A 19,632-nucleotide genomic window follows, 5' to 3' on the forward strand; every position below is an offset into this window, starting at 1 on the left:
GCGTTCTCACCCCAAGAAATAAAAACAGCTTGGAGAGAACCATGAAACCTATTACTGATGATGGTGGGTTCTTTTATGTCTGCAAACATTATTCATGAGATCAGGTAACTCGATAAGTTGTTCTCTGACACTTGCTGGTTTTCGACTTCGAAAGTGAACTAATTGAACTTTCCCAATACCACCCTTATTCTTCAATTGTAACATAACCATTTCCTTCGCAGAGAATTAACATCACTTCACAGTAAGCAATTTCGTCTTATTGATAATCTGTTCTCCTCTGACAGCTGTAACCGAAAATCTTTGTCATGAATACTTTTAAACTTCTTGGATACTGTTGCAGCATCACAGTTCCTGGCAAATGGATAGTATTGTACCACACTCTTCATTGTGTCTTGTGGATGTTGGGCAGACTTTGGTAGTCAGATGGTGAGTTACTTGCAGTGTCATTCTTACCCGCTGACCGACACTTACAGCCTTTATGTTGAAATGGTTGACCTCAGTCTCACCGATCGAGATGATATTGACCTTCCCACGGTCAAAAGACAGCGTGTAGCAGCCTGTGGTCTGATTGCCCTCGTATATCGAGTCGATGATTGTCAGCACCAATCAATCATATCCACAGTACCATTGGAGAGCTTACAATGAAGTTCAACCCGTCCTCTTTCGAGGGACAACATCTGATCAGATTTTGAGCTCTGTTCCTCACAGAAAAGTGCGAGAACAAAAGAAACAGCATTCAACCACAAGGATTTGTGGAATTATATAAGAAGGTTTCTGTTTGAAAAATAAAACTCACACAATCTGAAGTACATTAGAGCTCCAAATGGGAATATGTGATTGCAGGACATTCTGCTCATGGCAATGAAGATGCAAACGACGTAAGTCAATTCGGCTATTGTTTCCAATCCAGGAGTTGCTGGCGATACCAGGATCTCAGCGATGGAGCTGAAGGAGCAAAGGGGAGCGTTTGACATTCTCCTCATATATAGCGAGAATGGTGAGCAACATTCTCAACAGCCTGATTTTTTATAGGATGTAATCAACAGACAACATTTAATGTCACTCTCATGGATTGGCCGCCTGCTGAAATCAGGAGAGAAAGGAATGGCGCTATCTCTGACTCTCTCTCTCTCTCTCTCTCTCTCCCCCTCCCCCAACTCCCTCCCTCCCATTCTCTCTAATTGTGCACCAGTGGATGGAATACGTCACAAAGATTTAATCTTGCTCAAATTTTCAAATGAAATATTTATCGTCATTTAAGAACTTTAGATCCGATATTATTATATTTTTCACTGATTCTCTGTCTCAGAATTCTGGAACGCTGTCGTTGATGCATCTTTAACTACGTGTCTTCTTCAGACATTCATTCAGTGCTTCATAATTTTAATTACAGGGTGCAGTCGCTATGGTCCTTCATCATTATTGCTCCATTGGTGTTATACAAACAAGCAACATTTATGGATTGACTTTGAAATGGATGATAAATAAAAACTCTGCATGGTTTCTTTACGTTCTGCTGGTAGACTCTGGTTTATATTTGTTCAAGCTGTCAAACTCTGTGTTCATTTCAACCATCATTTATCCTGCCTTTGTTGTAACGTTTTTTACAGCAAAAAGGATGTCGATTTCAAGTGGAGCTTGGTTCACCAGTGTGACAGAGATCGAGACAAACAGGAAAAGAAAAAGGAATGTTGAGAACGACAAAGTAATAAACAGAGGAAGATAATGTCAATAATTCTCATTAATTATCACGTAGCTGCCATCAGCGCTGACAGGGCAGCCAATCCTGCCTCGAAGGAATGTCCCATATTCTCAGTGAGCAAAGTCTGATGCTGATCTGCATTATACTTAATGTCGAATGAAATTCGCATAGTTTCTGTTCAATTCTAAATGGTATGAAGACTAGGGTGTACTTCAAGAGAGTTAAAAGTAGAAGAATGACTGATCACAACAGCACATGTTGTCAATAATGCAACAATGTATGCGACACTTGGTCGAAAAATTTGATTCGTTGCCTGGAAACCAAAACAAATTAGAATTTGGCCAATCAGTTTAAATTATACCCCGAATGAAAACAATTTCCCATCAAGTTTGAATTGAGAATATTCACAGTCTTAAAACCATTGACACATTCCGATACTCTGGGGGAGGGGTGGGGGTTATAAGACCGGTGGGAAATTGAACAGTTAAGAGGAGAATTGTCAAGTCCTACCATGTCATGGATTGAATGAAAAAAATGTCTTAAACGTACCTCTACGATCAGTAACCTGCAACGCAGAAATTTCTAACAAGGAAAAAATAATGCACAGGAAGATCCGAAGACAGGAACCTACAGCTGACTAGCATTTGATGAGAAGTGCTATTTTGTAAATCCTGGTTTGGAAAATTGTTGGGATAGTATTGTAAAAGGGAATGTAAAACATACATTAAAGGTAGAAGTTGTAAATAGCGGTTAGTTACTTATTGTCTGTTATGCTTTATGAAATAAAGTTGTTAATTGTAACTTTAAATACTGCTTGGCCACTCGAATTCTCACGGATTACTGCGTGGGATAAATCTTTTCTGCGTTGCTGGCTTTAAATTAAGCAGGAGACTTTACTCCATGACGTAACAGATTGGCGACTCCGGTCCGTGATGTGAACTTGCTTAGGCAGATTTGAATTGATTTGGGAGTAAGAAAACTCCCAACAGATTTAAGCAGTTGCAGGTTACTGGCCGAGATATATTAATAAAACGCAGGGGGGACATTTTTTTTAAAATGTCGGTGACCTGTGGTTAATTAAATTAAAAGTGAGAGAAATGGCTTTTAAAGTTGCTAACGATGTTACAGGATTTGAAAATGATTCTCAGATTTGTCAAGAAAGTTTAGAATGAATGAAAAGTGCCATACTTTTAGAATTAGTGAAAACATTAGTTTTGATTTAACCAAGAACAAAAGTAAACCTGAAATTGTAAGAAATTGTAAGGGAATTACTCAAACATCTCGGTATGTCAGAGAAACAGACAAATGCAGTAAAGGGAGAAAAACCTTACATTACAATTGTGGAAAATGGAGTTAGAAGATAAACATAAAGATTGAGAGGAAAGAGAGACGGAGAAAAGAAGAGAAAGAGACAGAAGAAAGAGAAGAAGAGGAAAAGGAGAGAGGCAGTTCTTGGCAGAGCAAATACACAGATAGAGGAAAGGGAGACAAAAACAATAAGAGAGAGAGAAGAAAGGGCGAGAGAAGGAGAGAGAGAGTATTTGTACTTGAGAAGTTGCGAATCAGTTAGCAAAATCAAGTTAACAGGATGGAGATTAAAACAGAAGTTAGTGACATATGTAAGTATGTCAAAACTGCCACAATTTTATGAAAAATTGAAAAATTGGCTAGGTAAATGGTGTCGTCTGATGATTTATGGGTAATGCCATTTCATAGAAAATTGGCAAGCAGAACTAGTGAGGCACATGTTGCGTTGTCAGATTAGGTGTCAAGTGATTATGAAAAGGTTAAACAGGCTGTTTTAAGTGCTTATCAATTGATGCCAGAAGCATATAGACAGTAGTTCAGAAACACACAGAAGAAACCAGGTCAGACTTAGTTGAGTTCGAAAGAATCATTTGGCAGGAAAAGGATGATAGAGTAAATGAATGCATGGCTGAGGAGATGGTGTATGGGAGAAGGAGTCACATTTTTGGATCATTGGAATCTCTTTTGGTGTAGAAGTGACCTGTTCAAGAAGGACGGATTGCACCTAAATTGGAAGGCGACGATTATACAGGCAGGGAAATTTGCCAGAACTGCTCGGGAGGTTTTCAGCTAGTAAGGTGTGTGTGGAAGGAGGGGGGCATGGAATTGTGAAGAAAGAGATCAATCTGAGGCTGGTACAGTTGAGAACAGAAATGAGTCAAACAGTCAGGGCAGGCAGAGACAAGGTAGGATGAATAAATTAAACTGCATTTATTTCAATGCAAGGGGCATAACAGGGAAAGCAGATGAACTCACAGCATGGTTAGGAACATGGGATTGGGATATCACAGCAATTACAACATGGCTCAGGGATGCGCAGGACTGGCAGCTTAATGTTCCAGGATACAAATGCGAGAAGAAGGATAGCAAGGGAGGCAAGAGAGGATGGGGAGTGGCATTTTTGATAATGGATAGCATTACAGCTGTGCTGAGGGAGGATATTCCCGGAAATACATCCAGGGAAGTTATTTGCGTGGAACTGAGAAATAAAAAAGGGAAAAAAACATTACTGGGATTGTATTATAGAACCCCTAAGAGTCAGAGGGAAATTGAGAAGCAATCTTGTAAGGAGATCTCAACTGTCTGTAAGAACAATCGGATGGTTATGGTATGGGAATTTAACTTTCCAAACATCGACTCGGACTGCCGTAGGGTTAAATGTTTAGTTGGAGAGGAATTTCTTCAGAGCGTTCAAGACAATTTTCTGATTCACATGTGTATGTAACTACTACAGAAGATACACAACTTGACCAACTCTTGGGAAATAAGGCAGTGCAGGTGACTGAGGTGTCATTGCGGGAGCAGTTAGGGGCCAGCGACCATAATTCTATTTGTTTTAAAATCGTGCTGGAAATGGATAGACCAGATCTAAAAGTTGAAGTTCTAATTTGGAGAAAGGCCAATTTTGACGGTATTAGGCAAGAAATACGAAAGCTTATTGGAGGTAGATGTTCGCAGGTAAAGAGACGGCTGTAAAATAGAAAGCATTCGGGAATGAGATAACAAGAATCCAGAGAAAGTATGTTCCTGTTGGGATGAAAAGAAAGGCTGGTGGGTATAGGGAATGCTGGATGACTAAAGAAATTGAGGGCTTCGTTAAGAAACAAAAGGAAGCATATGTCAACTGTAGAAAGCATAGATCGAGTGAATCCTCGGAAGAGTATAAAGGAAGTAGGAGTATACTTAAGAGGGAAATCAGGAGGGCAAAAAGGGGACATGAGATAGCTATGGCAAACAGAATTAAGGAGCATCCAAAGGGTTTTTACAAATATATTAAGGACAACAGGGAACTAGGGAGAGAATAGGGTCCCTCAAAGATCAGCAAGGCAGCCTTTGTGTGGAGCCACAGAACATGGGGGCGCTAGGTTACCTGGGTAAGGTTTTTTTTTCTCTCCCCTTATTTAAAGGCGTAGGCGAGTCACCCGAGGCACTACACGAGTAGTGCCTCCCACCCTTCCACCTCCTCTAACCTAATAATAAGACCAATTGTGACTAGCGGGTAAGTGCTGCATTTTCCTTGTTTGTTTCTTTAGATTTAGTTGGTTTTTGTTTTTTTAAGGAAAGCTTACTTTTAGAGGGATGGCAGTGCAGAGAGGGCAATGTTCCTCTTGCAACATGTATGAGGTGAGGGAAGCCATCAGCGTCCCTGCTGAGTACACTTGCAAGAAGTGCAACCATCTCCAGCTCCTCCAAACCCGTGTTAGGGAACTGGAGCTGGAGTTGGATGAACTGCGGATCATTCGGGAGGCAGAGGAGGTCATAGATCGGAGCTATAGGCAAGTAGTTACTCCGAAAGTTCAAGATAGATGGGTGACAGTGAGGGGGAGTGGGAGGAGGAAGCCAGTGCAGGGACCCCCTGCGGTCATTCCCCTCAAGAACAAGTATACCGTTTTGGATACTTGTGGGGGGGATGACTTACCAGGGGCAAGCAACGAGGTTCAGGCCTCTGGCACGGAGCCTGGCCCCGTTGCTCAGAAGGGAAGGGTGGAGAAAGGTAGAGCGATAGTTCTTGGGGACTCGATAGTGAGGGGTACAGACAGACGGTTTTGTGGGGGCGACAGGGACTCACGTTTGGTATGTTGCCTCCCAGGTGCAAGGGTACGTGATGTCGCTGATCGTGTTTTCCGGGTCCTTAAGGGGGAGGGGGAGCAGCCCCAGATCGTGGTCCACGTTGGCACCAACGATATAGGTAGGAAGAAGGGTGAGGATGTAAGGCAGGCTTTCAGGGAGCTAGGTTGGAAGCTCAGAGTTAGAACAAACAGAGTTGTAGTCTCTGGTTTGTTACCCGTGCCACGTGATAGAGAGTCGAGGAACAGGGAGAGAGAGCAGTTAAATGCGTGGCTACAGGGATGGTGCAGGAGGGAGGGATTCCGGTTTCTGGATAACTGGGGTCCTTTCTGGGGAAGGTGGGACCTCTATAAAAAGGATGGTCTACACTTGAACCTGAGGGGCACCAGTATCCTTGGGGGGAGGTTTGCTAGTGCTCTTTGGGAGGGTTTAAACTAACTCCGCGGGGGCATGGGAACCAGGACTGTAGCTTTAGGGTACAGGACCTTGAGTGTAGGGAGGTTAGGAATAATGCAGCGATCTCTAAGGAGGGTGACTGTAACCAGAAAGGTGGATTGAAGTGTGTATACTTCAATGCCAGAAGTATAAGGAATAAGGTAGGTGAACTTGCAGCGTGGGTTGGTACCTGGGACTTCGATGTTGTGGCCATTACAGAGACGTGGGTAGAACAGGGACAAGAATGGCTGTTGCACGTTCCAGGGTTCAAATGTTTTAGTAGGATCAGACATGGGGGTAAAAAAGGGGGAGGCGTGGCATTACTTGTCAAAGACAGTATCACAGCAGTGGAATGGACGATGGAAGAGGACTTGCCATCTGAGGTAGTTTGGGCTGAGGTTAGAAATAGGAAAGGTGAGGTCACCCTGTTAGGTGTTTTCTACAGGCCTCCTAATAGTCCTAGAGAAGTAGAGGATAATATTGCGAGGATGATTCAGGAAAAGAGTGAAGGTAGCAGGGTGGTTGTTATGGGGGACTTTAACTTCCCAGATATTGACTGGGAGAGCTATAGCTCGAGTTCATTAGATGGGTCGGTGTTTGTACAATGTGTGCAGGAGGGTTTCCTGACACAATATGTCGACAGGCCAACAAGAGGGGAGGCTATATTGGATTTGGTTCTAGGTAATGAACCAGGCCAGGTGTTGGACTTGGAGGTAGGTGAGCACTTCGGGGACAGTGACCACAACTCGGTGACTTTTACTTTAGTGATGGAGAGGGATAATCGTGTGCCGCAGGGCAAGAGCTATAGCTGGGGGCAGGGAAATTATGATGCAGTGAGGCATGACTTAGGAGGTGTGGATTGGAAAAACAGGCTTCAAGAGAAGAACACTAATGAGATGTGGGGAGTGTTCAAGGAGCAGCTACTGCGTGTCCTCGATAGGTATGTACCAGTCAGGCATGGTGTAAAGGGCCTTGTGAGGCAGCCGTGGTTTAGTAAGGAATTGGAGTCCCTTGTGAAAGGGAAGAAGGCGGCATATGTAAAGATGAGGCGTGAAGGTTCAGTAGGGGCGATTGAGAGTTATAAGGTAGCCAGGAAGGAGCTAAAGAGGGAGTTAAGAAAAGCGAGAAGGGGACATGAAAAGTCTTTAGCTGGTAGGATTAGGGAAAACCCAAAGGCTTTCTATAGGTATGTCAAGAATAAAAGGATGACTAGGGTAGGTATCGGTCCAGTCAAGGATAGTAGTGGGAAGTTGTGTGTGGAGGCGGAGGAGATTGGAGAGACATTAAATCAGTACTTTTCATCAGTATTCACTCAGGAACAGGACACTGTTGCTGATGTGAATATGGAATCACAAATAATTAGAATGGATGCCCTGGAAATATGCAGGGAAGAGGTTTTGGGAATATTGGAAAGGAAGAATATAGATAAGTCTCCTGGGCCTGATGGCATTTACCCCAGGATCCTATGGGAAGCTAGGGAGGAGATAGCAGAGCCATTGGCCTGGATTTTTATGTCATCGTTGTCAACAGGAATAGTACCAGAGGACTGGAGGATAGCGAATGTGGTCCCATTGTTCAAGAAAGGGAGTAGGGATAGCCCTAGCAACTATAGGCCAGTGAGTCTGACTTCAGTGGTGGGCAAAGTCTTAGAGAGAATGGTAAGGGATAAGATTTATGAACATCTGGGTAGGAATAACGTGATCAGGGATAGCCAGCATGGTTTTGTGAAGGGCAGGTCGTGCCTCACAAACCTTATTGAGTTCTTTGAGAAGGTGACCAAGGAAGTGGATGAGGGTAAAGCAGTAGATGTTGTGTATATGGATTTTAGTAAGGCGTTCGATAAGGTTCCCCATGGTAGGCTAATGCTAAAACTTCGGAGGTATGGCATTGAGGATACATTAGAGGTTTGGATTAGGAATTGGCTGGCTGGAAGGAGACAGAGGGTAGTAGTTGATGGATTATGTTCATCTTGGAGCGCAGTTACTAGCGGTGTACCACAAGGATCTGTTTTGGGACCATTGCTTTTTGTTATCTTTATAAATGATCTAGAGGAAGGACTTGAAAGCTGGGTAAGCAAGTTTGCGGATGACACAAAAGTCGGTGGAGTTGTGGATAGTGAGGAAGGAAGTGGTAGGTTACAGCGGGATATAGATAAGTTGCAGAGCTGGGCGGAAATGTGGCAAATGGAATTCAATGTAGCTAAGTGCGAAGTCGTTCACTTTGGTAGGAATAACAAGATGATGGATTACTGGGCTAATGGTAGGCTACTTGGTAGTGTGGATGAGCAGAGGGATCTTGGTGTCCATGTACACAGATCTCTGAAAGTTGCCACCCAGGTAAATAGTGCTGTGAGGAAGGCATATGGTGTACTGGGCTTTATTGGCAGAGGAATTGAGTTCCGGAGTCCTGAGGTCATGTTGCAGTTGTATAAGACTCTGGTGCGGCCTCATCTGGAGTATTGTGTGCAGTTTTGGTCGCCATACTATAGGAAGGATGTGGAAGCTTTAGAACGAGTGCAGAGGAGGTTTACCAGGATGTTGCCTGGAATGGTAGGAAAATCTTATGAGGAAAGGCTGAGGCACTTGGGGCTGTTCTCATTGGAGAAGAGAAGGTTTAGGGGAGATCTGATAGAAGTGTATAAGATGATTAGGGGTTTAGATAGGGTAGATACTAAGAACCTTTTACCGCTAATGGAGTCAGGTGTTACTAGGGGACATAGCTTTAAATTAAGGGGTGGTAGGTATAGGACAGATGTTAGGGGTAGATTCTTCACACAGCGGGTTGTGAGTTCATGGAATGCCCTGCCCGTATCAGTGGTGAACTCTCCTTCTTTATGGTCATTTAAGCGGGCATTGGATAGGCATTTGGAAGTTATTGGGCTAGTATAGGTTAGGTAGGATTCGGTCGGCGCAACATCGAGGGCCGAAGGGCCTGTACTGCGCTGTATCCTTCTATGTTCTATGTTCTATGTTCTAGATGCTAAATGAATATTTTGCCTCGGTAATTACTGTGATAAAGGATATGGAAGATATAGACGGTAGGGAAATAGATGGTGAAAGCTTGCAAAATGTCCAGATTACAGAGGAGGAAGTTCTAGATGTCTTGAAAAAGGTAAAGGTGGATAGATCCCCAGGACCCGATCAGATGTACCCGAGAACTCTATGGGAAGTTAGAGAAGTGATTGCTGGGCCTCTTGCTGAAATATTTGTATCATCGATAGTCACAGGTGAGGTGCCAGAAGACTGGAGGTTGACAAATGTGGTGCCACTGTTTAAGAAGGGCGGTAAAGACAAGCCAGGGAACCATGGAGAGGTGAGCCTGACCTCGGTGGTGGGCAAGTTGTTGGAGGGAATCCTGAGGGACAGGATGTATATATACTTGGAAAAGCAAGGACTGGTTAGGAATAGTCAACATGATCTTGTGCGTGGGAAATCATGTCTCAAAAACTTGATTGAGTTTTTTGAAGAATTAACAACGAGGATTGATGAGGGCAGAGCAGTAGATTGAGCAATATGGACTTAAGTAAGGCGTTCGACAAAGTTCCCTATGGGAGACTGATTATCAAGGTTAGATCTCAAAGAATACAGGGAGAACTAGCGATTTGGATACAGAACTGGCTCAAAGGTAGACGACAGAGGGTGGTGGTGGAGGGTTGTTTTTCAGACTGGAGGCCTGTGACCAGTGGAGTGCCACAAGGATCGGTGCTGGGTCCTCTACTGTTTGTCATTTATATATATGATTTGGATGCGAGCATAAGAGGTACAGTTAGTAAGTTTGCAAATGACACCAAAATTGGTGATGTAGTGGACAGCCAAGAGGGTTACCTCAGATTACAACAGGGTCTGAATCAGATGGGCCAATGGGCTGAGAAGTGGCAGATGGCGTTTAATTCAGATAAATGCGAGGTGCTGTATTTTTGGAAAGCAAATCTTACCAGGACTTAAACACTTAATGGTAAGTTCCTAGAGAGCGTTGTGGAACAAAGAGATCTTGGAGTGGAGGTTCATAGCTCCTTGAAAGTGGAGTTGCAGGTAGAGAGTATAGTGAAGAAGGTGATAACCTTTTCTTCTGCTACATCGATGACTGTATCAGCGCTGCTTCGTGCTCCCACGAGGAGGTTGAACAGGTCATCTACTTTACCAACACCTTCCACCCCGACCTCAAGTTTACCTGGACCGTCTCAGATTCCTCCCTCCCCTTCCTCGACCTCTCCATTTCTATATCGGGCGACCGAATCAACATGGACATTTGCTATAAACCAACCGACTCCTACAGCTTCCTCGATTACACCTCTTCCCACCCTGTCCCCTGTAAAAATGCCATCCTATATTCCCAATTCCTTCGTCTCCGCCACATCTGCTCCCAGGAGGACCAGTTCCAATACCGTACAACCCAGATGGCCTCCTTTTTCAAAGACCGCAATTAACCCCCAGACGGGATCGACGATGATCTCCACCGCATCTCCTCAACTTCCCCCTCCTCCACCCTTGAGCCCCGTCCCTCCAATCGCCTACAGGACAGAACCCCACTGGTCCTCACCTACCACCCCACCAATATCCACATACATCGTATCATCCGTCGTCATTTCCGCCACCTCCAAACGGACCCCACCACCAGGGATATATTTCCCTCCCCTCCCCTATCAGCGTTCCAAAAATACCACTCCCTCTTTGACTGCCTCATCAGGTCCCCACCCCCCACCAACACAACCTCTATTCCAGGCACCTTCCCCTGCAACCGCAAGAAATGAAAAATTTGCACCCACACCTCCCCCCTTACGTCCCTCCAAGACCCCAAGGGATCCTTTCATATCCGCCACAAATTCACCTGCACCTCCACACACATTATTTACTGCACCCGTTGTGTCCTCCTCCATGTTGGGGATTCAGGCCACCGACTTGCAGAACGTTTCAGAGAATACCTCTGGGACACCTGGACCAACCAACCCAACCACCCCGTGGCTCAACACTTCAACTCTCCCACCCACTCCACCCAGGACATGCAGGTCCTTGGACTCCTCCATCGGGAGACCATAGCAACACGACGGCTGGAAGAAGAGCGCCTCATCTTACGCCTAGGAACCCTCCAACCACAAGGTATGAACTCAGATTTCTCCAGTTTCCTCATTTCCCCTCCCCCCACCTTGTCTCAGTCCCAACCCTCGAACGCAGCACCACCTTCCTAATGTGCAATCTTCTTCCTGCCCTCTCCGCCCCCACCCCACTCCAGCCTATCACTCTCACCTTAACATCTTCCACCTATCGCGTTTCCAACGCCCCTCCCCAAGTCCCTTCTCCCTACCTTTTTTCTTAGCCTGCTTGGCACACTTTCCTCATTCCTGAAGAAGGGCTCATGAACGAAACGTCGATTCTCCTGCTCCTTGGACGCTGCCTGACCTGCTGCGCTTTTCCAGCAACACATTTTCAGCTAGTGAGGAATGCGTTTGTAATGCTTTCCTTTATTGGACAGAATATTGAGTACAGGAGTTCGGAGGTCATGTTGCGGCTGTACATGACATTGCTTAGGCCACTGTTGGAATATTGCATGCAATTCTGGTCTCCTTCCTATCGGAAAAATGTTGTCAAACTTGAGAGCGTTCAGAAAAGGTTTCCAAGGATGTTGCAGGGTTGGAGGATTTGAGCTGTACGGAGAAGCTGAACAAGTTGGGGCTGTTTTCCCTGGAGTGTCAGAGGCAGAGGAGTGACCTTCTAGAGGTTTACAAAATTATGAGGGGCATGGATACGATAAATAGTCAAAGTCGTTTCCCTGGGATATGGGAGTGCAGAACTAGAGGGTATAGGTTTATGGTAAGAGGTGAAAGATGTAAAATAGACCTAAGGGGCAACCTTTTTCACGCATAGGATGGAACGTGTATGGAATGAGCTGCCAGAGGATGTGATGGAGGCTGATACAATTACAACATTTAAGAGCCATTTGGATGGGTTTATCAACAGGAAGGGTTTGATGGGATATTGGCCGGGTGCTGGTTAGTGGGACTAGTTTGGATTGGGATATCTGGTCGGCATGGGTTGGACCGAACGTTTTTCCGTGCTGTACGTCTCTCTGACTCTGTGATCCATGGCTGTGCTATTTGAAAATAGATAGGGCATTTGAGACATGATCCTGCAGAAGGAGTTTTAAAACTCACTTCCTGAGACGGTAAGAATTCACCTGGAGGAACAGAAAGATAGAAAGTGAGAAAGGCAGGAATTATTAGACGAATATATGCTGATGCATAAGACAAGCCTTCAGCTGAATTTCGTCCTGTGAGGGATAGAAGTTGGGAGAAGCAGATAGCCTTGACTACTTAACCAAGAGAAGAGAGAACTAGTAAGATTTTAGCACAGGATAAAAAAAATGCCGAAGAGTATGGAAAGGAGGCGAAAGGCCTCAGATGGTTCCACTGTACTAAAGCGGGATATGTAAAGAAACAACACAGGGCAGTAATAATGGGCACTGTGGGAAAAGATGTGGTGAAAGAATCTAAGCCAGTGTCATTGGTGAAGGTAGTAAAGGATACCCCAAGAAGAGCCGAGCAGGTGCACGAGAGTGCACAACCTAGACAGGGGCTGAGTATGGAGTTAATACCTTATATCGACAAAGAAGTCGCCTCTGCGGGTAAAGTTTAATCAGAAAGAACAGGGGAAGAAGGAGAAGAAGATTAATTTTGAGAGATACAGGATCTAACCAGTCGCTGATTATAAGGGATGAGCACATACGCACTCTATCTAATTTGTTACCCGAGAATGTGATCATTTGTGTGATAGATGGACAGAAATTTCGCATTCCATTGTGTAAGCCCAGGTTGGAGACTGGGGAAGTTGCAGTGGGAGCAATTGAAAGAATGTCAGTTTCAATAAGTAAGTTTGTTCTTGGGAATGACTTGGCAAGATCTAAGGTGGGAGTGTTAGCCTTTGTTGTGGAGAAGCCCAAGAAGACCAAGAGACTGAAGACTTAAAACCCGAAATATCTTGGTATTTTCCCAGATTGTGTGGTAAACAGAGATCACTATCAAAACTCACAGCACGAAGTGAAAAATAAAGAAAAACACGAAGGAGTTGAGGTTCATTTAGTGGATCGCCGGTTGGAGGTAATGTTGCAGGGAAAACCTGAACAGGCAGAAGGTCAGACGGAGGTGTTTAGTTCTGAAAGGCAAAGAGATTGCAACAGCAAGACAAGATGATAAAAGATACCTATGTGAATGCGTACCCTGAAAAGGAGGCAGAGAATATTATACAGGGTTATTATTTGAAAGATGGAATCCTCAGACATAAATGGAGACCACGGCAGGTTAGTGCAGAGGACAAATTGGCCGAGGTGCACCAGATTGTGTTGCCGGTAGCATACAGACAGGAAATGTTACAGGGAGCACAAGAACTACCTGTTGCAGGTCACCTGGGGTACGAAAGATTCGGTCATGAAGTGAGAGGCCATTTGAAATTAATTAAGGAAACAATTGACAGGTCCAAAGTCGGAGATCTCACAATTAGATTATGTATCGGATGTGAGGGAGAGTTTAAATCACGTAGGTAGATTAGTTGAACAGCATCTAAAGATGGCACAGTGCACAACGGAGCACGTGGCAGATTAAAGCTTTGACACTCGGAAATTTTCCCAAGGGGATAATGTGTCAGTACTGTTACCAATGGTGGCAGATCCTTTCAAAGCCAGGTTTAGTCGTCCGTATCAAATTGAGAAAAAGTTGAGTCATTTGAACTATTCAGTAAAGATGCCAGATAGGAAAAAAGGTCATATGAAAACTTGAAACTGTATTACATGAGAGAGAGTGAACTGAAGAAACAGGTGTTAGTTACTGCCCCGCGGAATGAGAAATCAAATTCAGACGACATGGATTTTGATGTGGCTCAAAAGACTTTCAAAAATGACGCAGTCCTTGAGAAGTGGGATTGATTAGTTATCTCTCTGTCTCAGGAACATAGAATGGATTTGAAAGATCACCACTACATTATAAGGATATGTGTAAGAATCAGATGAGGAGGACTAATGCTATTGTACGTAAAGCAGACGTTGGGAATACTACTCCAATACAACAACACCCCTGTCGTCTTAATCTCTCAAAGTCAGACAGATCCAGTGGAGGTGGAGGCCATGCTCGACGAGAACATCTTCGAACCAAGCCAGAGCGAGTGGAGTTTGCTGATCATCTTAGTTCCCAAGCCGAAGGGACTCAAAGACTCTGCATGGATTATTGGAAGTTCAGTGCTGTTACAAAATCGGATTCATATCCAATTCCTAGATTGCAGGACTGTATCGAGAAATTTTGACAAGCCAGTTACATCACACAGTTGGACTTAATGCCTGGTTACTGGCAGGTACATTTATCAGAGTTGGCTGAAGAAATTTCTGCTTTTGTAAACTCAAATGGGCTATATCAATTTCAAGTGATGCTCTTTTGAATGAAGAACGCACCCGACACATTCCAAAGACCCATGAAGTGTTGTGGCTGGGTTAACAAACTGTGCAGTCGATTTGGACGATGTAGTGAACTGGAACCATTACATGGTACAGTCGGCAGAGCTCTTTGAACAACTACCAGAAACAAACCTGGTGAATAACCTAAATTAAACGGAATATGAAAGAAAACAGAGGTGACGTTCTTGGGACATAACATTGGTAATGGAAAGCTGACCCCATGGAACGCAACAAGAAGGCTATCGAGGAATTTTCACTACTACCCTTGAAGAAAGAGGCACTTCGATTCTTCAGACTCAGCAGATACTATTCGAAGTTTGTTCCAAACTTTAGCAGTATAAATGTACTGCTAACGCATTTCCTGAAGAAGAACGCAAAGTTTCGGTGGACAGAATCATGCCAGAAGAAATTCGATCATTTCAAATTGATATTAACCACCAAACCAGTTTTAGCTCGACCACACTGTTCAAAACAAAGTCGCCATTGATGCTAGTGACACTGGAGTTGAAGCTGTACTCCACGGGAAAATGAGGACGGGATTGTTTCATTTTTGAAGAAGATCAACATCCGCCAGAGGAAATGCTCCAAAATCGAAAAGGAACTTTTGAATTTGGTACTGTCCTTACAGCATTTTAATGTACATGTCACGAACAATGTGTCGGAGACGATTGTGTACATTGACCACAATCCGATTACATTCTTAGAACGTTTTGAAGGTAAGAATATGATGTCATTGGAGTCTTATGTTATGGACTTTTACTTTAAAAATTGGAGATGTCGCGTCAGAAGAATATAATTAAGGACTTTTAATCGTGGATTGAACAGATAGAGTTAAGATGAGATTTATCTTTGTTCAATGTTTTGTGTACGTGTATAGGTATAGGGAACAAATTAAGGTATCATTATATGAACGTTATCGGCATGTTAGGGTAATGTATTCTGAAGGTACAAAACCTGAAGCCGTCTTTTTATTTTGATGGTTCATTTTATTCTTAAGGGAAGAGGTATTATGAAGATGTGGGTGTACTTTAAAATAGTTAAAAGCAGCAGATTTATCGATATAAGACCAAGTCTCCTCAATGAGGCACAAATGTATGTAACACTTAGTTGAACGACTTGATTATCGTGTTGCCTGGAGACAAAAACAAACTCGAATTTGGCCAATCAGGTTAAATTATACTCCGCAAAAAAAAAGCCAAATTCCAATCAGATTTGAATTAAGTATAGTGACAATCTTAAAGGCCAATGAGACAATCCAATACTCTGAGGAATATGATCAGAGGAACATTGAACGGTTGTGAGGACAATTGCCAAGTCCTAGCATGTAACAGACTGCGTGAAAAAGTAAAAACCTTAAAAATACCTTTTCAATTAGTAATCTTTGACGCAGGAATTCCTAACAAGGAATAAAGAAAGCACAGCAAGGCTCATAAAGAAGAACCTACAGCTGCCTAGTTTTGAGATAAGAAGTGCTATTTTGCAAGTCATCGTTGGGAGTTTTATTGGACTAATATTATAGAAGGGAAAGTAAACAATAGGTCAGAGAAGGAAATTGTAAATAGTGACGAGTTAATTTTTCTCTGTTATTCTATAAGAAATAAACTTGTTAATTTTAACTTTAAATAGTTCTTGGCCACTCGATAGTTTACAGATTACTACACGGGATAAATCTTTTCTGTGTCGTTGGCTTTAAATTAAGCAGGAGCGTTTACCCCAAGCCAGAACACGGAAACAGACACGTGTTCCCTATCATCCTTAATGAAGACAATTGCGTCGTTGCCTGGTGAATTTGTTACAAAAGACGTATTGCACGTAGCAGGTATTTTATTTATTACTTGCCTTTTGAAACATGCCGTAACTGTATTACAGCACCGAATTGCACGGATTCAATGTCACAAGATCAATTTAAATTAACTATTCAGAATGAGATATCATAAATCTGGGCTTCCGTTATTTGACAACCTAATCCACTACAAACATGTCCTTGTAAATCAGGTATCACCATGTAGGTCTGAAATATTTACTGGAACTATATAACACGAGAAGATGAGACAAGTCTCCAGTTTTAACAGGAAGGTGCGCTGAAACTTTAATGAATGTAAACAAACCCATTGCTTTCAATATTTCCGGCCTCCAGTTTTTCATATCTATACATCTTTGTGCCAGGGAGCCCACACATCTGCAGAAATATTGAGAACCCTGTCAAAAACCCTGCACTGAGAATTCCAGTCAGTGTCTATCAGAGGGCGCTTTCAAATCGATAAATTAAACAATTCTTCTGAAATGAAAACAGAGCATACTGAAGTGGCTGAGGAGGTCTAACACCATCTGTGGAGAGAGAAACAAAGTCAGCGTGTCGAGGCTGCTGATGTGCCTCGAAGCCATGGAAGACTGAAAGAATACTACCAGCGCCCCGACAATTTATGCCATGATTTCCTTCAATGTCTTTCAATGTATCTCGTTCAATCCCAGTGTCTTGTCAAATTTAAGTTTCAATAGTCTATCCAAGTATAGCCTTTTCTAAATTTTGAACTCTTTTGGTGAAACAATTTCGTCCTCTATCACAATGGCTGAGAAGGTAATCCCATCATTTGTAAATATAGGTGCAGTAGTATTAATTTTACACCTTATTCCTGCCCCCAACGTCCACGTGAAAATACCACTTTTCTGGCCTTTGGCTGTGCTCTGCATTTATAATGTCTTCGTTGGCCAGCATGGGAACTGATCCTTCGGTCGATCTTCCCTGTACTGACAAAATACAACAAGCTGGCATGATTCCATACATCAGTCCTGAACTGTTTATACACCAAGAGAAAACTTGGAGACTTGTTTCTGGTAGTTCCTCTTCGCTTTTCTATTTCGTGTGTGTATGTCCACATCAATATGTCTATGCTTGGGTGTTCAACTCTGCACGTAATGACATATGCTTAGACTGGAGGTTGAATGAATTATAGTGTCAAAACCTCTCTGCCTGATGCTTACTATTCCAACTAAAATAATGCAGTGTTACAACCTGCTGACGAATCTGTGCTATTGCACAGTAGCACTGTTATTAGGGCTCCTCTTGGCTTGTTTTTCTGTGGGGTGCCATTTTAGTTTTTAGGGATTCCTTTCCATGCTCACTGACTACATCATTTAATGATGCCATCAGCAAATAACAAAACTAAGGAAAGTACTTGCTCAACATCTGGTCTTCTGTTAGTTATCCAGTTATCTATTCACTATCAGATCACTGCAACGATGTAGTCTCTTGTTTCATTAAAATGTGGGACCTTATCAAACGTCGTCCGAAATTACAATTACATTATATCTCCTCATTTTGTTTTATTTTTCCTACCTCCATGCCGTCCACGAATTTCTTTAAATTTGTCAGGCATGAATTCCCCTTTAATGAAGACATAATAGGTGCAGAGTTATAGGAAGAGAAGGCAAGTGATATATTTATACGGTTAAGTGTACAATTCGGAGTTTAAAACGCATGATGATAGATAAAGTTCAGAATAAATACAGTAGTACAGGCAGTAGTGTAACAGACAGCATACTATAAAGGTTTAGATTGATGTGGGCCCCAGCGAAAGTACATCGTCATATGACTGTATACTATTTGTCAGTAAATATCACACTTCATTTGCAATGTTGAGCATTTCCAGAAGTGTTCAATTAATCACTAATCTGAATTTAATCTGGGTTGAGTATACATAAATAGCTTGATGCAGGAACTCATAAACTGAAGCAGGTATCCATGTTCCTGTTGAATAAAATACAACTGACTTTAATTGAAACCTGAAAAATAAGGTCCGTTTGGAATTCGGACATAGATGGTTGTTATGAAAAATTACGCACACTGTTAAGTGCATGAGTCAGAGGGAAGTGTGTCCGGGTGGTTTACTCTTCGGAGGGTCGGTTTGGACTTGTTGGGACGAAGGGCTGCTTCCCACACTGTAGGTAATCTAAACTGTAGGGACATTATGCCAATTCACCACAGGACAGTGGCTATGTCACATTCTAGTTAAGTTTGCATAATAATAACAATGATAATATTACGTCAGTAATTCACCTGCATTGTCAGTGACGGCCTTTAAATAGTCATGAAATTACGACAACAGTGTCATAATTTATTCAATATGTCTCTGTCCGCGTAAACGGTAGAAGTACATATATTTCGTCCTATTCTCGTAAAATCAGCGACACCGTTCAAACATTCAAATGGCAAAAGTCACAAGAAGATAGCATTAAGTCGAAGCTGAGAAAACACTTTGATAAAGTACTTTCTTCTTAACAAGAAGAAATTCCGCGTTTAAAGGAGTGCATTTATAACATTCATACCAAAAATAAACTCAATTGGCGAATTAATATCCTTACATTGGACAGTGATGATGTGAAACTGAATTCATGCCATGGAACGTAAAGAAAAAAAATCATGTTAAACTAGAACATACAGATGTGCTTCAGGTAAAATTGCAGCATTTCTAGAACCAAACAATGATCCTCTCACCTGCAAACTCTCGACAGTACTTTACCTGGCATTCCGTTAGCTCCTTGGATAGGAAAATAAATGGCAAATCCCACAAATGCTGGTGTTCTGTGCATTTTTAACAAAGGCTCTGAGTGTGCTGTGCAATGTCCTAAAATGTTCTCTATTATTCATAATACCAGGCTGCAGCGAGGCTATTAGTTGGTTTGATGATTTGAACTAATTACATTTGTTTCAGGTGACAAATAATTGCAGCTGCTGCTCGAATGAAGTTTTTGATTTGGAGGAATATAATGTTTTTCCTTCATGGGATTTGACAAAGTTGGATTTGAGAATTAAATAGAGTAATGATTATTCAAGTTATATGAGTAACACAACAACATATTATTTATAACTATACGTTAGAATCCTAGATTTTAGTGAGTAACTTTGTGGTTACATCTATTTAAAACCTAAATAATTTGGTAACAATTTACCATTGTCTGTCAAATGA

This window comes from Hemiscyllium ocellatum (genome assembly GCF_020745735.1).
Source record: "Hemiscyllium ocellatum isolate sHemOce1 chromosome 27 unlocalized genomic scaffold, sHemOce1.pat.X.cur. SUPER_27_unloc_4, whole genome shotgun sequence".
Lineage (NCBI taxonomy): Eukaryota > Metazoa > Chordata > Chondrichthyes > Orectolobiformes > Hemiscylliidae > Hemiscyllium > Hemiscyllium ocellatum.